Raw genomic sequence first — 22,215 nt, forward strand, 5'->3', positions numbered from 1 at the left:
CACACAGCAACTAGAAAATTAACTAACACAGGTAGGTTCTGAATTCTCCAGAAGTGTGCCAGAGAAGGGGGGAATAGCTACTGCAAGAAGCGGAAGGCCAGGTTGTGCGACCACCATTTAGCGATAGAGAGACCTTCAGTTTGGTAACGACTGACGACTCTGAAACTCAGGATTCTCTAGAGGAACATGACTAATAGAATGAGTCTATCTATATAGAAGGGGGAGCATTAGAGTGGCTCACAGGCTGTGGTCCAGCTAGCCCAACCCTCCTATTTCCCGATGGAAGGTTTAAGAACCCAGTGGTTGTTCAGTACACGAGGCTGATGTCTCAATTGGGATTTAGTATACCCTGGAACTCTGAAGAAGTGGGTTCCAATCCCAGTGAAGCAAGACCAAGAGCAATCAGGCCAACAGCAAGAGCTTCCTTCTTCCACGTCCTTTACATAGGCCGGCAGCAGGAGGTGTGGCCCAGATTTAAGATGGACATTCCACTGTGTGGTGGCACACACCTTTAGCCCCAACACTTGGGAGGCAGATGAAGGAGGATCTCTTAGTTTGAGGCCAGCCTGGCTATAAAGCTAGCTCCAGGAAAACCAGAGCTGTTACATAGAGAAACCCTGTCTTGAAAAGCAAAAACAAACAAACAACAAAAAGAGATGGATAGTCCTACCTCAAAAGATTTGGATTTAAGGTGCATTTTCCCACCTCAAATGATTTAATTAAGGAAAAAATCCTTTGCAGGCATATCCAGCTACTTGGGTTTCAGTTAATTCCAGATGTAGTCAAGTTCACAACCAAGAATAGCCATGACCAACGGTAATGGTTGTTATCTCTGATGGCAATGGCCTGAGACAGTATAATCTGGACTTTAATATCATGTTGGGGGGCTGGAGAGATGGCTCAGAGGTTAAGAGCATTGCCTGCTCTTCCATAGGTCCTGAGTTCAACTCCCAGCAACCACATGGTGTCTCACAACCATCTGTAATAGGGTCTGGTGCCCTCTTCTGGCCTGCAGGCATACACACAGACAGAATATTGTATACATAATGAATAAATTAAATAAATAAATATTAAAAAAAAATATCATGTTGGCTAGAAGATAACAATTTGCATTGGCTAGTTTTTATGTCAACTTGAAAGAAGCTAGGGTCATCTGATAAGAAGAAACCTTAATCAGGAAAATGGCTCCATGGGACTGGCCTCTGGAAAGTCTGTAGGGAATCTCTTAATTGATGACTGACATGGGAGGGCCCAGCCTCTGACATGGGAGAGTCTCCTCTGAGCTGGTGGTCTTGGGTGCGGAAGAAAGCGGGCTGAGTAAGCCACATGGAGCAAGTCAGTAAGCAGCCCCCCTCCAGGGCTTCTGCTTCAGTTCCTGCCTCCGGGTTCCCTCTCTGAGTTCCTACCACGGCCTCCCTTGGTGATGGACTTACAAAAGCTATAAGATGAAATAAACCTTTTCCTCCCCAAGTCTTTAGGTCATGGTGCTTTATCCCAGCAATAGATCCCTAGGACACTGACGACAGAAGGTTAAGTAAGCAGGGGCTGAAAATATAAAACAGGATGAATAACAGCAAGAAAGGGGCCATGGGAACCAGGGAGGCCAACTCCATCTGGAGAAGTTGCTCAGGAACTGTCCCAGCCAGGAATTCTGGAAGAAACAACTTGACTCGCCCTGGAGAAAGCAGAGACTAAAAATACAGAGTAGAATACAAAACCCTGCTAGGAAGACAATGGAGGCCAACCATGGCCTTGCCAGTTTTCCAGAAAAATGACTGGGCATACAAGCTGTGAGAGGAAGAACAGAGCAGTGGACCAGACATGAAGGAGAAACCCTGTCTCTCAGGAAAGAGAGCAGGCAGACACGGGGAGCTGGGGGAGCTTCATTTTTCCTGAAAGCCCCCCACAAAGCAGGAGAGAATCAAGATAGGAGACAGGCTTAGATTCGGTCAGTTACTGTGTGCCGAGGGACACCTAAGGGGCGCTCTGGGGTTTGAGACTCTTAAGCTGAGTGAAGGGTGTGTTTGGAGGACTGAGATGACATACAGACGTGTAGGTGAACCTGGGGATGGGTGTGATTGATCCTGCTGTGATGGAGATTTTTCTCTAGCAATAACAGAGGAGACGTGAAGCAGAGGGTTGGGTTTCTCTCTACTCAGAGTCAGACAAATGAGTTTTGATGGGAGAACAGGACATCTTGAAAAGATTTTTACGGCAGTTGAGAAAGGACCTGCCTGGTGGGACGTGGGTAAGAGCGAGCCTGGGTAGCATAGGACGTCTTCCACCTGGATAATTCCAAATGAGAAGCTATGCATGGGTTTCCATAGGTTACTTATGTGGTTAGTCCTTGAGTCTCTGTAAAAGGGGCGGAAGTTGGTCACCTGGATGGTTAGAGGCCTCAAGGATCACCAGGTCCCCAGCTCAGATGAGAACCGCAGTCAGGAGCTGGGAAAACTTCATTTCCTAACACTGCTTTGTTTGGAGTTGATTTCCCGCTGAGTGCCTTGGGCCTTACGGGTGGCCAAGAGTTAATTTTTCTCATTAAACTGTGAAGCTCAGTAGAGATACTTCAAGGGTTATACTCTTTTGTCATTTGATTTTGTTTGGGTTTTTTTGTTTTTGTTTTTGTTTTGTTGTTGTTGTTGTTGTTGTTGTTGTTGTTGTTCTTGGTTTGGTTTTGATTTTTGTTTTCTTCAAGACCTGGAGCTCCCTCTGTAGACCAGGTTGGTCTTGAACTCAGAGAAGGTCCTGCCTCTGCCTCCCGAGTGCTGGGATTAAAGGCATGTGCCACCATGCCCAACTCAAAGGTTTCTCTTAAGGGCCCTAATTTTTCCCCTCTCTGTGTGCTAGGATGGATCAGGGTCTTGAGGACCACGTAACTGGGGGGCATTTCCTCCTCTGACTGGTTCTCCACTTTGAAGAATGTGGAGCTTGTTAGTGTCACCTCTGGGCTCTCTATGGTCTTTCTGACCATACCAACAGATTTTATTTGATCAAACCAATCTTTTTCAGAGTCGTAGGGTCCTTTGAGAAGGACCTCATTGTCCCCTTCACCCTGGCTGACCTTATAGGATAAGAAATACAATATTGGTTATCTTTTTTGCCCTCGTTGGTTTAGGCATTCAAGCTTAGGAAGCCAAATACCGAGAGGACAACTTCACCCATCTTGAAAATGAAATAACAGATTTTAGTTTTAATATTTTGTGTGACATTTAGACAAAACTTAGGGGGAACATGTTTTTAAAATGACTGGTTTCGTTACGATTTCAGTTTCTAAGTTGGACAGACTTAGCAAAAAAAAAAAAAAGTAAGTAATAAGACAAAATCTTTGTTCTTGAATTCAGGTATTATAAATGTTATCCGGAACAGATCTTAAGAGAACCTCACTGTTTGGAACAGAAGATACAGTCCAGCTTTACGTCAGTGTACTGACCTTGGGAGTTTTAAACGCTCTCGTCATCATGGCTATACCACGATGAACTTCGGCAGACATCTCTGGTTTGGGCTGCTATTTCATTTTGAAAAAGAAGTCCTGTTTTACCTAACTTATACCCCCGTCAAAATTTTTACTTTTTACAATCTTTGTGCTTATATGCTTTTTATAGTGTGATATCGTTCCCAGAGAGCTACATAGGGGCGTTCATCTCCGGATTGTTTCTTTGCTCTTGGCACCCACAGCCCTCAGGAACTTCTCTTAAAGTCCCAAGAAGGAGCCCAGATCCATTGTCCAGTTGTTCGTCTTCTTTTTGTGGTCTCATTTTAATTCAGAGTGGTAGGAAGAAGTTACAAGGGGCGCTTAGTTTTGAGGGGTCACCGCTGACAGTCCTTGTAAGAGGAAGGGAGTGAGTGAGACACTGAGATGTCACTTCCTTTCCTGGGAAAGTGTCCCTCTAGTTTGTCAGAATCAGGAAGCAGTGTAGAAAGAAGCTGGCAGTCCTTATTAAAGTCCCAGTGCTGTCCCCAAAGATGCAGAACGAGGCAGCGGTGAGAGCAAAAGTTAAGTCTGACACTGTATACACTGACAGCAGACATTCGATGTGGTTATAGGAGGCATCAGGGAAAGGAAACAGAGAGGAGGGATCCCACAGCACAGAACAGCTCCCACATCCTTGGGGGGACTTAGAGGGAAGAGCAGGTGTGAAACCCAATGTGGGTCCCACCGAGGGGCAACTTCAGCTCAGAAACAGAAGGTGACAGCCCTTCTGTTTGTCTGCAGGGGACGTAAGTGCCACTCTAAGCTAGAGCATCCCACTAAGAAGGGAGGGCCTCCAGCCTGTAAAAGTGAAATTCAGGTTGATGCTGGAGCTTCCTGGGTCACAGGGCCAGAGGGTCCAGTTGGTCAGGCTGTATCGACATCAAAAAGAGACTCACAGACCGAAACCAGCTGTGGACTGGTCATGAGAGGCAGGAAGACCAACACCCCGGAGATATGAAAGCTTGGTCACCTGCGCATGTCCAGGAGAGAAATGCCAGGCTTGCAAATGGTGGCCATGTAGACACTGCTCCCTTCTGCAGAGGGGTGAGCAGAGGGATGAAGGAGCCCTCCCAATGGTGTGCAGACCCTCCCTGCAGCAGCTACCACAGTGTATGAGGGGACTCCCAAAAGGAAGGAGAGCCACCCTTGCTCTCATAGACTGATCCACGGGGGCCTAAGGGAGCCCTCTGGCTTGTGGCCTGACAATTGGCAGCAGCTTCAAAGCCATGGTAGGGTGGTACCCTAGCTGGAGTTCCTGAGCTGTCTCTGAAGACTCACCTCATCACCACAATAAGTGACTGAGAGAGGCAGCCCGGGGGATTTCTGTCCCTACAGGCCACCAACACGCTGTGGAAAATGGTGCAGGGAAGGTCAGTGGTGTGGAAGGTAAAAGACTTAACCAGGACACCAAAGACAAGAGAGGATTTATTGAAATCTGCAGAAGAGGGTAGACCAGGCCCTAGTGACAGCCTCACCTCACCGAGATGGGGGTGGAGCTGGAGGGAGAGGTGGCTGAGTCTTACTGTGTGAAGTCCAGACCTGAGGGTCCAGGTGTGTCTCTCGCTCCCTTGTTGAATAGTAAATTTTACAGTGGGAGTGGTTTTCTTGAGACTGTCCATTTGAGTAAGGAGCCATGGGTCAGAAGAAATCAGGCCCAGGGACTGGGACATAGCTCAGTCAGTGAGGTATTTGCTGCTTGTGCATGAGGATGTTAGTTTACTCCCCTGTATCTGAGTTTTGAAAGGCTGGTTGTACAGCCTCATAATCTCAGTGCTGGGATCCAGGGAGGGAGGGAGGGGGGTGGAGACTGGAGGATTCCTGGGACCCACTAGCCGCGTATAACTGATCAGCAAGTCCCAGGTCTCATTGAGACCAGAGTGAATAGTTCCAGAGCAGTGACACTTGGGGTTGGCCTCTGGTCAACACACACACACACAAACATGTGCACGACCAACTGTGTGTGCATCTGTTCACACAGGAACACATACACACATGCACACATACGCTAAAAATAAAACTTTAAGATTTATTTGTGTGTGACTTGAGAGCATATGCACACATGTATGTAGGTGCCCACAGAGGCCAGAAGCAGACCTTGGGTCCCCTGGAACTAAAGTACAGATGGTTGTTAGCCACCTGACATGAGTCCTAAGAACTGAACTCAGGTCTTCAGCAAGAACAGCAAGTGCTCCTAACTGCTGAGCCATCTCTCCAGCTCCAAATTAGTTTACTTTCCAAGCAATTGGAAGTGCCCACCACCAAGCTTAACGGACTCCTGAAACCCACACGTTTAAAAAAGAAAACCAGCTTCTAGGGCTGGAGAGATGGCTCAGTGGGTGGGAGCACTGACTGCTCTTCCAGAGGACCTGGATTCAATTCCCAGCACCCACATGGCAGCTACAGATGTCTGTAACTCCAGTTCCAGGGGACCTGACAGCCTCATACAGACAAACACACAGGCAAAACACCAATAAACATAAAATAAAAATAAATGTAAAAAAAAAAGAAAACCAGCTTCTAACCTCCACAAGTGTGCCATGGTGCCGCGCACCCCCCCCCCAATCTGCGCTCTATGTGCTAGAACCCAGTTCGCGAGCTTCGGGCAAGGGCTGGAGGTTGAGGAAACACACGCAGAGACAGACCGACACACGGACCTTCAATCACTGGTACCAAAAGGCCTTTTTTAATAGCACCATGGAGGCTTAAATACCCAGCAGTCAATGGCCAACAGGTGAAAATCCCATCCTCTGATCCTCTAGGCAAAGCACAGCTTTTAGTAACTTCAATTAGAAGGCTCTAGCAGGGAAGAGCAGCTGAAGGCCAGGACTCAGTCCCAACACCATGGTATGAGGCCCCATCACCACACAAAATAAATGAATTTAAATGTAATAAAAAATTAAAAAGAAACCCAGGCTCCGGGTTTTATGTAAGACATCCCAGGTCAGGCTCCGAATGGCTGTGGCCTGATTATTAAGTGTGGCAGTTCCAAGTGCAGTTTGAGCATTTTGTCTTTATGTTGAGCTCTTCAGTGTCACGTCACTGGGTGCTTCGGTTGTCGTTGGGCAGTAGGTGGCACTCAGATCCCATCACCCCACCCTCCTGGTCCGCATCTCCAAGATTTGGTCTAGCCTGGGCTGCACACTCTGGACACAGAGTTCTCTTCCTTGTATCATGTGCAATGACCAAAAGCCCAGTCGTGACAAGGTGGGTCCTCACCCTCACTGCCTGCTCTGGCCGGCATGTCAGGAAGCTGTGATAAGCCTCAGTTGTCTCATCTGGACAGTGGGCACAGGGGGCTCCTTGCTGAGCTCTGCAGAGATGCCACAGCTCCAAAGGGGCACAGGGCATGCATTTTGTGAATGCATTTCACGGGCCTCCTGCTCAGGCTCCCATCAAAGCTCTTGCCTGTCCTCAAACTAATGATTCGGGGCTTCTGAGTGGTGGAGCACTAGCTCCAGGGTCACAAAAGGGCAAACATGTAAATCTGTGTGTGACAGCTCAGCCCCGTACCACGGATGTGGGAAGGAAGGGCTTAATCACTTTCCTATGGTTTTGAGCCGTCTCCATGTTAACCAAGAAGTGGGAAGGTAAACAGATGGTTGTGAGTCGACCAGTCCTCAGATCAGTGTCCCTGAAACACAAAGGAATGCCCAACCTGCTTCTGGGGGCCTTCGAGCCACTCATTCTTCTTACTCACTGATGACTGGTACCAAGGGGGAGGCAGAGAGGCACTGTGTGTCTGAGATTCCGTATCCAGCTCAGTTCTTCTGATTGTGCAGCTCTGGGCGAGTATCTCCCCCTCTCTGTACGTCCTTAACAGTTATGTGTGGCGTGGGGCTAGAGACTCTCTTCCTAAGAGCCCTAATGCTCCTGACACCCACAGGCTTCTCCACAGCAGCGGTGGCCCAGGACAGAGGGTGTGGCTTCCCCCAAGGGCTCAGGGTCAAGGCCTTTGCTCTGTGTGGAATCTGGATTCTGTTGCCCAGAACGGCCTCTCCTGGTGCCTGGAATTCCACCAGGAGTGACTCACGCCTCTGGGAAGCCACTGGCCTCTGTCCACTGAGCAATAACAATAATAGTCTCCTGTGGTGGCTTCTCTGCTCAGAGCTTTCACACTGCGGTCCCAGCTGGCCCTCGGCACACAGCTGAGAGCAGGCAGGTAGGTGAGGCTGGCTGGCCTCAGAGCAGGAAGCCGTTTACTCAAAGCTGCCTAGTAAGCTAGAACCCAAACCTGGAAGCCTGGGCTCTTTCTGGCTTCGTGGCAAGCATTTCCACACACACAATGCTTAAAAATATCTAAAAAGCTATATACAATAGCTAAACCATGGAAGCTACCTAAATGTCCAATGGCCAATGAATGGACAACCAAAATGTGGTGTGTCCATATAGTGGAATATTATTCTGTCTTGAAAAATAAGAAAATTCTGACTCATGAACTAAGTGAAATAAATCAGTTACAAAAAACAAACAAACAAACACTGAAGGATTCCAGTTAAAAGAATTATTTAAAATAGTCCAGTTCGCAAAGATTGAAAGCGAAATTGCCAGGCCCTGGGTGAGGGCAGGGACACTCTTGTTACCTGATGGATACAAAGTTTCAGTTTTGGAGAAGGAGGAACTCTGTGGGTTGACGGTGGTGAGGGCTGCACACTGTGTACTTAGTGCCACTGAGCTGAACTTTTGAAAGGTAAGGTGGGCTGGGCATGCATTCTCCCTGTGGGTGAGGCCCTGGGTTCAATTCCTAATACTGAAAAACCTAAAAAGATAAGACAGTAATCTTACACATGTGCACACACACACACACACACACACACACACACACAGAGGAACGTGTAGAAGCCAGAGGTTGACATTCTCTATTACTCTCCTCTTGCCACTTCTTGACCAGGGTCTCTCACTGGGAGTCGCCTGCCTCTGCTGCCCTGGTGCTACTGCTTCAGCTCAATGCCGCCATGCCTGGCATTTCTCAGGGGGTCTGGGGATCTGAACTCAGGTCCTCATGCTTGGGCAGCAATCACTGAAGCCACTGAGCCATTACCCAAGCCCCAAGATGTAAGCCTTAGCATTCCAAAGAATACGCACCATATGGCTGGGGAGATGCCTTGGCGGGTAAGGGCTCTGACTGTGCAAGCGTGAAGACCATTCTCAGTCCTTGTAAAAGTCCCCAGTATGATGACACACACCTGCAACCCTAGCATTAGAAGCCAGGGACAGACAGATCCCAAGGCTCACTGTCCAGCTAGCCTAGCCAAAATGCTGGGCTTCAGGTTCAATGAGAAACCCTGACTCCCAAATGAAGATGGAGTGTGATAGAGAAAGACACCTGATTTGACCGTTGACCCCCTACTTGGGCACATGTACCTATACACTACACAATACAGCGCAATACACACACAGAGAGAGAAACAGAAACAGAGAGACAGACAGACAGTGAGAATACCTTAGTTTATCATGAGTTGTATCTGTTAGGATAAGCTAGGTCATGCTGCTGTAACAAACAACCCCCGCATCTGAGTTAGCATCAGACAAATGTCCCTGTACCATATTGCCCTCACATCATAGTGTACCCACTTCTTCCTTTCCATCCTAAGCCTCCCTATCTACACCCCAGGTCCAGGATAAATCCACCAGCCCAAAGCTCACCCATTCAGTTAGACTGGTTGGCCAGCAAAGCCCCAGGATCCCCTGTGAACTATCTGGTTAACCTCTCGCTTCAGTGGCTCACCTGGGTGAGAAGTCAAGGCCAATGGGAGCAGTTAGCCTGGCCGAGGGCCTGTAGTCTGGACTGTCCATGTTTGAAGTTCAGCGCGAACTCTGGCACCCAGGCAGGGATGGCAGAAGCTTCATCTCCTGCCAGCAGGGCCCTCAGCTTGCTTGATGAAGCCAGGAAGAAAGCCTTGCTCTGGCCAGCCTTGCGTCAGGGCTGGGGAATGGGTGGGATGGGGCCAGAGGCTGCAGGCAGTTATCTCACGCCAGCCTGAAATACTTCCTCCCCAGGAGGTCTGTTTTCAATCAGCTGGTCTTTTCCCCCTCTTTCAGTTCGACCCTGCCAAGGAACAAGCATGCAAACCAGTTTCAGCTCCCGCCTGGCTAACATGAATCCCTTAGCATTTCTGCGTTTTATCATGGGATGTGGGACCCTGTCACCCACCTCGGTGCTCTTACTCTCCACACCTGTGTGCCCGTGTGTCTGTTTCCCACCATGTTAACCTCTGTCCCCTTTGTCTAGGCCCATTCAACCCATGCCCAGGACTAGGCCTTGGACTCTCTCCTGCCGCGGTCTCTCCCGTTTTCCCTCTGCTAACACAGTCCCTCAGTCTCATCTCGTGGGGGCCAGGGCTCCATTCTTACCTTCTCTGGTTATCCTTTGAGGATAGGGACAAAGCCACCCAACTCTTTGAATGATCTCAGCCGGTCATGCATTGAAAAAACACTTCCATGGTCACTGTACCAATGAGAGAAGTTAGCAGATTATCTCCAGTTGACAGATGAGGAACCAGAGGCAATGCGTGTCGGGTGTGGGGATAGGGGTCACAACCCGTCTCTCTCCCTGGTTCCCACTCCCTCTGGCCACCCTGCTGAGCTGAGCACACAGGGGCTGTTCCTTCAGGAGAGAAAGGGAAGATAGGCAGAGACTGACAACTCTCTGAACTTGTTTTCTCTTCTGGACACGCAGTAGGTCTGGTAGAAGAGACTTTGTACAATTCTGAGAGAGTCCAGGCCTCAACCTTTTGTGTTCTCTTCCCAGTCTCTCTGTCTCTCTCCCTATCTCTGTCTCTGCCACCCCTTCTCCCCAAGGTGACTATGTAGAATGGGAGCACAGAACCTATATAATGTCACCTTAGCTTGCAAATACAATCTCAACCTAAAACTGAGAATGTACAAGGCCAGGGGTATAACTCAGTTAGGATAGTGCTGGCCTAGCATGCGTGGGGCCCTGGATTCAGTCCCCAGCACCGCTTGAAGAGGGACGTGGTGGCTTACATGTGTAATCCCAGCCCACAGGAAGGTGGCAGTAACCTCAGAAATTCAAGGCTACCCTTGCGTACGTAGCAGATTCAATGCCAGCCTGGCTACATGAGACCCTGTATGAGGGGGCGGTAAGGGAAAGGAGAGAAGAGGAGGGGAGAGGGGAGGAATGAGAATGTCCAGTCAGGATTTGACTGAAATTCCCAGTTTGGACTTATTATACCCAGCTGGTGTTCTTCCCGAGCCCTCCCCTCATGCCTGAAGTGGGGCTTGAGGCCCTGGTAGAAATGATGAAGAAGGGTCCGTCCAGGTTCCCCAGCCCGAACTGCTGCTGGTCCAGTTCTCTGGACCCATTGCCCGCTGGAGTGGGTCTCACAGAGATGGCCACATTCACAAGCCTCTCTCAACCTTAGCCTTGAGAGATCACACCTCTGTTTCTGGGGTTCCCTTGGAAACCTTCTCCTCAGCCCTTGGGAGTCTATAGCCCATGCCAGCTGTTGTCTCCTGTCGTCCCTCCAGCAGGTTCTAGTGGACAAGACAGCCCTTCTCTCCATATATGCACACACAGCCTATATTTGATCTTGAAGCTCTGCCCCCTCCCCCTTCCCCTCCCCACCTCACTCCCACCTAGAGCTGTGCCCACTGGACCGCCTGTCCTGGCTCCACTCCATGGCCCCTGATCTTTTTTTCTGCTTCTCATGGTCATTGATGGGGAGTGAGAAATTGAAGGTAGGCTGCTGGCCTTCCCCTATCAGCCCTTGTACTTGTGATCTGGAGGGAAAGGCCAGCCATTCAGGGTCACCTCTGGTGTCACGTGACATCTTGGAGTCACATAGCCCCTCCCCCACCCAGCACCTTGCCTTCCTCTCCTCCCTTTGGCTCCTGGTTTCTAACGGATTTCCGAATTTCCGAATTTCCGAGGTGCCAGAGAATCAATCCCATAATGCAGTAAGGCTCAGACAGGGCCAAGTGCACTCCCAGGGAGCTACCCAGCAGCCCAGTCTCTCCTTGGTTTCTATTTCCCATCTATTCCTGGAAATGTTCTCACCTTACAGACCCTTCATGTCGCTGGTTTATCACACGCTAACATACCCTTCATGTCGCTGGTTTATTACACGCTAACATACCCTTCATGTCGCTGGTTTATCACACGCTAACATACCCGGCAGCAAGCTCACTCTCTTCACATCTAACTATAGTGGCCGGCAGACAACCGGAGCCTCCAGTCGGTAGACAACCGGGACCACCATTCCCTCACAGAACTCTATCAGATCGAAAGCTAACAGGGCTTGGAGCGTAGTTCTGTGGTAGAATACTTGCCTGCCATGCACAAGGCGAGGGGTTCAACCCCCAGTGCCGCAAAACCCAACGACCTCACCACTCCCTAGTGTGAGTGAGTATGTGCATGTGTGTGCGTGTTACATGCACACACCTTGGGTTTTGTAATGACGTTTTCACAGTAACAGCACATCTAAATTAGGACCAGCCACAATTCCTGGGCTCGTGGCCAGCGGTTGTTATGTGCGTGTCTGTTACCACATGAACATGCTTGATACTGATAGACATTGTCAGGTTGTCATTTGTAGGTGGTAAAGCCAGTGCAAGTCCACAGACCGTGCCCAAGCTTATCTCCCTTGGCCCATCCCACCCTGGGTAGCTTTGTCTACTTGTTAAACAGTACCAGCTGGAGCAGAGCAGTGCTCACACGCAGTTCTCTTGCTGGGCGTGAGAGGCGTCTCTTTCGGTGTTAGAAGGCATGACATTGCTCTGGCTGTGGACTGTCAGCTTGCCAGGGCGACCAGTGCCTTTCGCTTCCCTGCGCCTCTCTGCTTGCTCCCCCAGCCCTCTTGGAGCCTGGGTTGGAGGTGGCAGTGAAGTTCTGGTACTTCACACATCAGTGAATTCTGCTAGCGAGAATGTTGGTGCCCTGCCTGGTGTTATCTCTGAGGGCAGACCACCCCCTGCTGGTCAAAATGAGTTTCACATCCCTGAGCTGGAACTTGGGGCATCTGGGCTCACCACTTTCCCCTGTCAAGTGGAAAGAACCATGACTCCTGCTCACAGGTTTGCGGGACCAGTGTTTAGGTGGTGGGACCCGAACCCACTCAGGGGGTGTGATGGACAACCAGTGCTAGCTGCAGGATGTCGGGGTTGCTGACATTCTGAGGGGAGCCCAGAGCAGGTATGGGAGACAACTGACGATCGGCTGCACCTCCATAGCCCAGCACCATCCAGCCAGTGTCTGTCCTCCAGTTTCCTCTTCTGTGAAATGGCCTCCTCACTGTCCAGCAAAGGGTTCAGAAGCTGGATGCAGAAACCCTCACACCTGTGTAACCCTGTCCCCAGGCCCAAGTCAGCAGGAGCCCCGGTCTCTCCCCCACATCAGGCTAAGCGCACCACATCCATTCAGGGGCCCCCGAGGCACTGGACTCAGCCTCTCCAGGAGCAGGGGACACCTGGCAGTGCCTCTCACAAACACACTTCACAAGGGCGTCCAGGGAACCCACTGCCTTGGTTTCTGGCGGTGCTGGGTGAGGGGAGTGTATTGACATATTCTGATCCCCACCATCTGGTCTGATTCTTTTTGATGTTCAGCTCTTGCCTAAGTGACAATTACATTCAAATCACAGACAATTGCAATCAAATGTATTTCTTTTGCAGATGTTATAGACCATGTGAATATACTGTTGGGGTCCTCCAAAGGTTGGGGAAGCAAACTGTAAGGGGGTGGAGGGTTAAAGGGTCCAGAAACCTCATGAGTCACGTCCAAGTCCAGCCCCTAGCACCTCTCCTGGATCAGGAGTGTCCCTGGCTGATGGTGTCTTCCTTGGCTCTTGACAACTAAAAAACCTTGAATTTGTTTTCTGGAGATAGGGTGGGGATTGATGGAGTCATCTTCCCGTCCTAAATTATTTCTGTAATATGGTGATAATGCCCCCAGGGAATTTGTGCAGATATTATATTCATGCAAAGTACCTGCATTTGAAAATACTCATTGAGTGGGGTCATTATTATTAGAATTTTTATCTGAGTCTGGCCTCCCCAGCTCGGATGAAGCTAGAGCGCTGCTCTCTTTGCCCACTAGAGGGCACCAGATATCACTCACTTGACTCACCCAGCTCTGCACCTGCTAGAATGCCCTCAGTCGCAGGATCCACGCAGTGCAGCTTCCTTCCAGGCACAGAAGTGGCTCCCTGGGCCAGCCAAGGGTACAGTAGTTGTCCTGTGTCTCTTAAATCGGCCACCAGTGGTGAGGGTAGGTTGCACTAGCCCACACAAAAAAAAAATCTCTAAACTCCAGTGCTTAGAAAGCTGCTGGTTCATCAAATCCAAAGCTCAAGCATCCTTCCCTGGCTGCAGTAGGGACAAAGAGCTGGCTTCTAAAGCTAGCTCTTCACACTTTTCTGTGTGGGTGCCTAGATCTCTCTGAGCCTGTTTTTCCTTTGGTATGCAATATAAATATCAGCACCTGCATTGGGCTATACTCAAGATGGAAGAACCTCCATATTCCCCCATCCTACTGTGTTCTAGGTCTTCAACACTTGCTGAAGAAACCATTCAGAAATCTTTATATCCCTACCCCGATGGGGAAGCTTGCAAGGCCCTGGCCACCAGACTTAACCTGAAGAAGCAAGCTGAGACTTGAGTCCTGCGATGCAGGTACAAGCAGGAACACAGCCCAGCTCCTGTCTGCCATTGCAAGCCATTTCATCACCATTGTCCGGAGCAAGGATGCAGAAGCAGGCATCTCTACAATGTCAGGAGACCTTCTTTCTGTCATCTGCTTTTAATGGGGCCAGCTCAGGGCGAGGAGGGAGCGCTCCCTGAACACTGACATCCCTAGGATCCCAGCAGCTCTGGGAACCTGGAGGAGGCACTCGATCTCTGTCTGGAAATCTGAGTGCCATGGTGGAGATGGCATGTCACATGGTGAACCAATCTCCACGGATTCCTGAGTCTATAGAGAGGGCTTTTTTCAGGCAATGGAGGACCACGCTTGACTCCCTAATCTGCAGATGCCGGCTTGCAGCTTCCTTTTCCTTTGTCTGAGAGGGCTCATGTACCCTAGGCTAGCCCCAGACTAAGAAGATATTAAATAACTATATTTTCACCCTACTTTTGTCCCCATATCATGGGTATTTTCCATGTAACTACCCAATCTTTTGTAATTATTAGAGATAAGAGGCACTGGGGCTTCTTGGTGTCTCGAAGCAGGTTTTCTGTAGCCGTGTCTGTCATTTTTATCCATAGAAATTTTCTCTCTTTGGGACAAGTAGTTCCAAATTAGGAAAGGGAACCCAGCATTTATCCCCTGGACATGCAGAAGATGGAAGTTGGCCATCAAGGAAATGTCAATCAAAACCACAGTGAGCTACTTACCATGGAGATGACTGCAGTCAAGACAGATAATAACAGGGGTCGGGGAAGGTATGGGGAAAGCTGAGTTTTCCTGCACTAACATGGGGTGGCAGACGGGGCAGCTCCTTGGAAACCAGCTGGCAGCCCCTTAATGTATCAGAGTTCTACTCTGACCCAGAGTTCCCCAATGCTGAGCAGAGAAATGAAACAGTTAGAACCTGCTTGTGACCTCCACAGGGGGACAAAAGGCTGTTACGTTCAAAACATAGTATGTGTTTTCTTCTGTCTCCGTCCTTGTGCTTGAGCTACCGATTATCCCACAAGGTCAGAATGTCCACAGGTCAGGAGGCCCTAATGATGGGACTGAGCTACACAAGGTGGTTACTCATGATAATCAGAAATAAAGAACCATTGTCGCCTAGCAAAACCTAGATAAGCCCTCTATCCTCACACACTGTCGTGAGCCCTCTGTCCCCACACACTGTCATGAGCCCTCTGTCCCCACACACTGTCGTGAGCCCTCTGTCCCCACACACTGTCGTGAGCCCTCTGTCCCCACACACTGTCATGAGCCCTCTGTCCCCACACACTGTCGTGAGCCCTCTGTCCCTACACACTGTCGTGAGCCCTCACCACCACTGACTGTGGAGGTCACAGCCCGAGCACACAGTATTGGACTCTCACCACCTGCGCTGCAGGTGACACCTCTGAGCAGCCACTTATGGATCCCCTGGTTGCTTTGCAGATTATACCTCTGAGTGCATGGGTGTGATCGCAGTTACCTAGATTATTTTGTAGAAAGTCACTTTTGCTAAAAAAAATACTGACTTATGTCTGTGCCTACAGGTGCTGAGGAGTGACGAGCACGAGCTTAGCATCTGTCTTCAAACCATGCCTGTCCCCTTTGCCGCTCTACTCAGCTCTACGTACACACACGTCGATCGCTTGGGAAATGCTTTTTTCTAAAACTATAATGCAGACTGACCTCCGGCATTCCCTACTGGAGCAGAGACGTGTGTCTTTTGCAATGCCCTTGTACCTTCCTGGCAGCTCAAACATGGAAGTCCTTCAGCCTTATCATAATTCAAGGACATTCACGTAAGAAGACAATGCCAGAGCTGATTTGACTGGACTATTAGCAAGTACAAGGCCAAGGTCCCACGAAATGAAGATCTCTTTTAGAACCATACCCATGGGCTAGGGAGATAGTTCGGTCAGTAAAGTACCCAATATGCAAGCTCGAGGACACAAGTTCAAGCCCCAGAACCCAAGATGTGGCGGTGTGTACTTGTCATGCCAGCACTGGGAGGCAGAGACAGGAGCATTCCTGGAGGCGGCCAGGTAGCCCAATCACTGAGCTTCAGGTTCAGTACGAGACTCTGTGCAAAAATGAGGTGGAGAGCAACTGAGGAAAACATCTCACATTAGCACGCATATGCACACACACTCCTGTGTACACACACATTCCTACATACACACACGAACACACGCTCCTGTGTACACACATGCACACATGCTCCTGTGTACACACACATGCATACACGCTCCTTCCTGTGTACACACATGCACACACTCCTGTGTACACACATGCACACATGCTCCTTCCTGTGTACACACACATGCACACACACACTCCTACATACACACATGCACACACGCTCCTGTGTACACACACAAATACAAGCATACAAAATTGTGCCCAAGACTACTAGAAAGTGACCAATTCTCTTCTGTAGCCTCTGTACAGCGAACAACCTGGTCCCCTCTGCTCAGTGCTGTCCTACTGGCTGCGGCTAAAGTCTCAATAAATGGATGCCTGTCTTCATGGTAGGTGGCACAACCCCTTCTGTTGTGCCTGTGCCATCAGATCCCATTGTCCAGAACCCAGTGTCTACATGCAAATGTTCTCCATGACATCATTTATAAGAGCCAATCAGCTGAGAAGAGGACACATTAAACATGGTTGGTTCACACAACAGAGGGGTTGGAATAGCAATCTGTACTACAGTGTGAACAGACCAGGAGAAGAGCATGCTCAGTGAGAGAGGCTGTCGCAGAAGACCGAGCAATGCTTGATTGCGCTGATATGGAATGTCCAGCCCAGGCAAATCCACAGACACAGGAAGTCAGTTCATAGTCACGGGGTGGGAGGGGCTCTGCTGGGGGCAGGGATGCCTCCTGATAGGGACAAGATCATTTAGGGGATGACAAAATTCAATGTACACTGACCCGAACATTTCAAGCACGTGAATAGTATGGTGTGCTATAATTATTATATATATTTGCATGTGTGTGTGCATGATCATATGAGTGGAAGTGTGCATATCTGTGTCCACACATGTGGAGGACAGAAGTTGGCATCAGCTTTCTTCCTCATTGCTCTCCACGTTGATTACTGAGGCAGGGTCTCTTGCTGAACGCAGAGCTCACTGACCCCCTCTAGTGTAGCTACCCTGCTAGCCCTGAGTAACCCTTGTCTCCAAGTGCTAGGATTACAGCTGGGCCACCACATCCTCTTGACTGTTTTATATGGGTGCTGGAGATCTCATGCTTATGCAGAAAGCATTTTATCCATTGAGCCATCCCCCAGCCCTAATAACATTCTTTTAAAGAGAATGGAGACCCTAGGTGACAATGAAAATATACAGCATGACTTCTGGAGCATGGATGATTAGCAGTCAGGAACTTGCTCATCCTCTTTTGCCTTTCAGGATGCTTCTATCTATTTCCCCTTATTGTGAAAAAAAAAAACAACCACTTAAGTCCAAAAGCCACTGAGGAACTGACCCAAGATCACTTCAGCGGCGGAGCTGTAATTTGAACTCAGGTCCACGCTCAATTCGAAGCACTGTTATCGTCTCCTGGAAAGACACTGGCAGCTGGTAACATGTCAGCTGACAGCTGGGTGTGCAGCAAAAAAGGGAACGTGAGTTCCCTGACCTGGGTGGGACTCCTTTCTCCCATATCCGTTATCTGGCACAGGAAACCAGAAAATGTGGTCAAGGCTCGTTATCTGATGCTCACGCCTTCTCCCAGAATGTCCCTGTTTGGGGCCCTTGGAGGAGAAACCCATCAAGAACTGCCCTGGTGGTCCCTGGGCTGGTTGCAAACAGAGCCAATTCAGTCCCTCCAAGGCAGTGCTCAGCCCTGTCTACCACCAAGACCCCAGGACTCCGCACTGTTATCATACAGAAATAATACAGTCGTGTGAAGGTATGTGGGCAAAGATGTTCGTCCCCTGCTTATAACAGAGAAAAACCAGAAAGGGTCTCAGTATCCAAGCCTCGGAGGTGGGCTATACACCACAGAAGGCACAGGAAGTCTGCCAGAAAGCCAGGCACAGTGACTTGGTCCTGCAGCCCCAGCATGGAGACTAGGGCAATAGGGTGGTTCGAGGACAGGCTGATCTACAGAGCAAGGCTCTATTCCAAAAAACAAAAACAGCAAACAAAAAAGAAATCTGGGGCTGACCAGAAAGCTCAGCAGGTAAAAGTGCTTAAAAAAGACCTTAAACTAAAAGACCTTGAACTCCTGACCCTCCTGTCTCTACCTCCCAAGTGCTGGGACTGTAGTGTGTACCACCAGGCCCAATTTAAAAGTCAGACTCTTGTTCATGGTCTGCAAGGCCTCATACGATTTTGCTGGCGCCACATCTCTAACTTACCCCTTTGTTTTTTTCCCACCCCTCTGCTAAAGTTGCGTGGGCCTTCCAGATGGCTCTCCAACATGAAAAAAAAAAAAAAAAAAAAAGCAGATGCATCAACGGATCCTCCCTAGGTCCTATTCTTCTCACTTCCAAAACAGCCAACTACCCCATCCCCGATGCCCACTCCCCCTCTCTTCCTCCCTCCCACCCTTGGAGCCCATTGTGAGGGTTCTGTGAAGCCTGGGTGGAGCTTGCTTGGTGAACCGTGCAGGGTACAGTAGGGATGAATGGCTGTTACTATAACAGCATCAAGAGCTGGGGACCCAGCTTCCTGGTGGGCTGGGGAGGAAGGAATGGGTGGGATGAAGACAAAGACTAGCTACTCCCCCTTGGCCCCAGGCTGGGCCAGCTAGATCTGCAGGATCCCGCTCTGAGATCCCTGTTAACAGGCTCGGCCTGACCCTTTCACAGGGGTCTGCAGGGGGCTCGGATGGAGCAGGGCCTCTGTGGGGTCAGAGCCAGGTGGCTGCTTGTTTATCTCACCATCCCAGGCCAAGCTTGGGGGCCCAGCCCAGGCAACAGGGAGCTGACAACAGGCCTTTATACTTTGCAAGTGGCCTGCTAAGGGTTTGACTCTGAGGGAAATAAGATGCTCAAGGCTCCATTCTTAGGAACACTCAGCTGGCAGGTGCCTTCTGCTCTTCTGGTCCCCTTGTAGCCCCCTTGGTGCTGCAGGATGTTCGTGTAACTAACCATTACCCAGTCCCAAAGAGGAATGCCATTCTGACACATGTCATAGCATGGAGGAATCTTGAAGACCCTGTGTCAATCAAAACACATCACAAAGAACAGACTATTGTGTAAAGTGTATAGAGCTGTCAAGTTCATAGAGACAGAAGGTTGACTGCTGCTTGCCAGAGGCTTAGGGAAGGGTTGTGGGAGCTGTTGCTCAGTGGGTCCACATGAAATTTCTGGAGATTGGTTTCCTGACAACGCATTGACTCAGCAAGGCTGAGCTGTTGCCCAAAGGTTAGGGTGCAGTTTTGCTCATAGGAATTTTACACAACTAAACATTTACATATGTACAGTTCTAAACCTATCACTGTGAATTCTGTTTCTCTAATCCCACCTGGTCTTGCTTCGTGTGTTTTAAAGTTTCCTTGTTGGTCGCGTGTGTTAACTGTAACTGTTTAGGCTTCTGACAAATGGATCTCTCTACTCATGATTAGATCAGCAGCGTTAGTCCCACCCCCACAGCCTGCAACTAGCTAATTCCAGCCATGGGGTGACTAAAGACACCGACTCTGAAATCAGAAAGCCTAGTGACACCAACTCTGTACTCTGTAAGCTAGGCAGGGTCCTTAACCTCTCAGAACGTCTGTCTCTCCTCTCTATATGACTTTGTCTACTCCTAGGATTGCCATAAAGCTGAAGTCCACATGGTCCCTAGCATGTGAGTTGGGACCAGTCTCCCAGTGTCATTAACTCTTTCTTGGATGGTGGATATAAATATATGGGATGAGAAAGTGTAGATATATGTGTGTATATATAATTTATATACTCTCTCTATATATATATATATGTATATATATACATATATATATATATATATATATAAAATCTCAGGGATGAGAAAGAGTCTAGACCATGGAAAACACGACACTGGGGAAGAATTCTTTGGCTGTGGCATTCTTCTGTCCAGCTGATTGCTGTCTGTGGTTCCCCTCTGGCTCCTGAGCATCCACAGGGCTTCAGACATTGCTACTTCTCCTCCCACCTCATGATAACTCTGAGGCACAGGGCTCCGGTGTTTTGCTCTTAACTAGGACACCCTAGAACACACAAGTCAAGAACAAAACAGCCAGCGCTTTCACCCATGACAATAACAACACAGGCCTGGAGGAGCGCCCCAACCCCCCCTCCAAGTCTGTGACGCTGAGCCTCGTGGGAGAGGATTCCTGCTCTGCTGGAAGGTTGAAGGAAATACCATTCACCTCCTTTTTTGGCCCTGATCTCACTAGATAGATCCCCAAATCCTTTCCATGTTTGGTAACACAGCCAGCTAGAGTTTACACCATTCTAATAATAAAATATAGGAGCATGCTAAAGTTGCATAGTAACAATAAACATTAAGTTTATATGAGATCGACTTTGCATTTATGTAGGCAATTATGTAAATTAAAACATGCATCCACGTTAGCATTAATGTAAAGCTTCTCTATAATAATTTATCACTGCATCTTAGTTGCCTACTTTTAGAATAAGTTCCTATTGTATATCAATTTTGTGATGTCATCTTTCCATCAGAAAGTGAGATAATTTTATCTTTTCTCTAGCAATTGATCAAAACTTTTTTATTGTTGGCCCTTGGGAATAAGTCAGCGTCTCCACTCATTACTGAAAAACTAGATTCCTTTTCATAGCAAAGCTTTAAGGCCACCTGGACATGGTTGTGAACCCACTAATCCCAGGTACTCAGGGAGCTGAAGCAGGAGGATCATCGTGTGAGCCCTGAAGACCTTGCCAACACAGCAGGTCTCTTCTTCAAATGAAAACAACCCGAAGACAATGGTTGTCAGACTGGATTCTGCAGCAGCCAAGAAAACAAAAACCAAAAGCTATCAGCTTTCAAACCAGTTTCCTTGATCTTTAATCTTGAGGATTCTTTGGATTGACACCACCCACTGACCAGCTCAGTGTCAGCATCCTCCACGGGTGACATAATTCCACTTTAGTCATTGTCGTAGTCAGCACTGCCCCACAGCAACTTCTCCTTAAATGCCACCCATGCACCACAATGCCCAAGGAGAGAGGAAACGGCCAAGGGAAGTTGAAGGGGACAGAGGTGGCATTCGCAATCAGCTTCTGTTAAAATGTATGATTTTGGCAGTTCAACCAAAGCATGTGATTATGCATATGTTGGGCCCATCCCCCAGGTTGTTGGAGGAGCTCAGAGCTGCTCTGAGGTGTAAGTCTCTGACTTCACAGTAAATCTACCTCTGCCTCTCCTCAGAATGAAAGGCCTGCTCTTCCCTCTTGAACACCAACAGCTGCTCCTCAGGCATCACTTCTTCCAGAGGGGTAGGCGGGCTACCCAGCCCACCACCTACTCTATGGCACCGGTAGCCCCTGTGTTTAGTTGCTCTGCACCCAAAAAACAATGGCTGGTCAGATGGTCAGGTGATCAAGTGTTTGCAACACAGGCATGAGGACCTGAGTCCCCAGAATCTGTGCAAAAATGTCAGCTGTGGACCAGGTGGTAGAGGCGCACACCTCGAATCCCAGCACTCAGGAGGCAGAGACAGACAGATCTCTGTGAGTTCGAGGCTAGCTGGTCTACAGAGTGAGTTCCAGGACAGGCTCCAAAGGTACGCAGAGAAAAATCTGTCTTGAAAAACCAAAAAATAAATAGTCTGTAATCTAAGACCTGGGGAAGCTGGGTCAACTGATGAGTTTCAGTAGGAGGAGACCCTGTCTCAAAGAAAGTGGATAGCAAAGACCCCAAGAGAAGGTCTTCTGGGTTCATCATAAGTCTCCCTGAAATCCCCATACCAAGAGGCAAGGAAGGGTGTGGCACAGTGGTGTGGCACAGTGGTGTGGCACAGTGGTGTGGCACAAGTGTGAGCATCACACCTTCCTTTAACAGCATTAGGGGTCAAACCCAGGACTGAGGCGTATTAGGCCAGGGCTCTACCATGGAGGCACACTCAGTCTTTTGAATTGAAACCTTTTATAAAAATCTCTTTAGTTAGCATTACAAAGTAAG

The 22,215-nt window shown here is 49.0% G+C and overlaps 1 protein-coding gene across 1 annotated transcript in view; it reads right to left on the reverse strand.

Moving 5' to 3' along the window:
• Positions 1-9,331, reverse strand: part of Ccn5 (cellular communication network factor 5) — a 36,351-nt gene extending 27,020 nt beyond the window's left edge. The window contains exon 1 of the mRNA XM_038331512.1: positions 9,201-9,331. The gene's annotated coding sequence lies outside the window, so the exon portion shown is untranslated. The remainder of the gene's footprint in view (positions 1-9,200) is intronic.
• Positions 9,332-22,215: the final 12,884 nt, after the last annotated feature.

The sequence above is a fragment of the Arvicola amphibius genome, chromosome 5 (assembly GCF_903992535.2).
Source record: "Arvicola amphibius chromosome 5, mArvAmp1.2, whole genome shotgun sequence".
NCBI lineage: Eukaryota > Metazoa > Chordata > Mammalia > Rodentia > Cricetidae > Arvicola > Arvicola amphibius.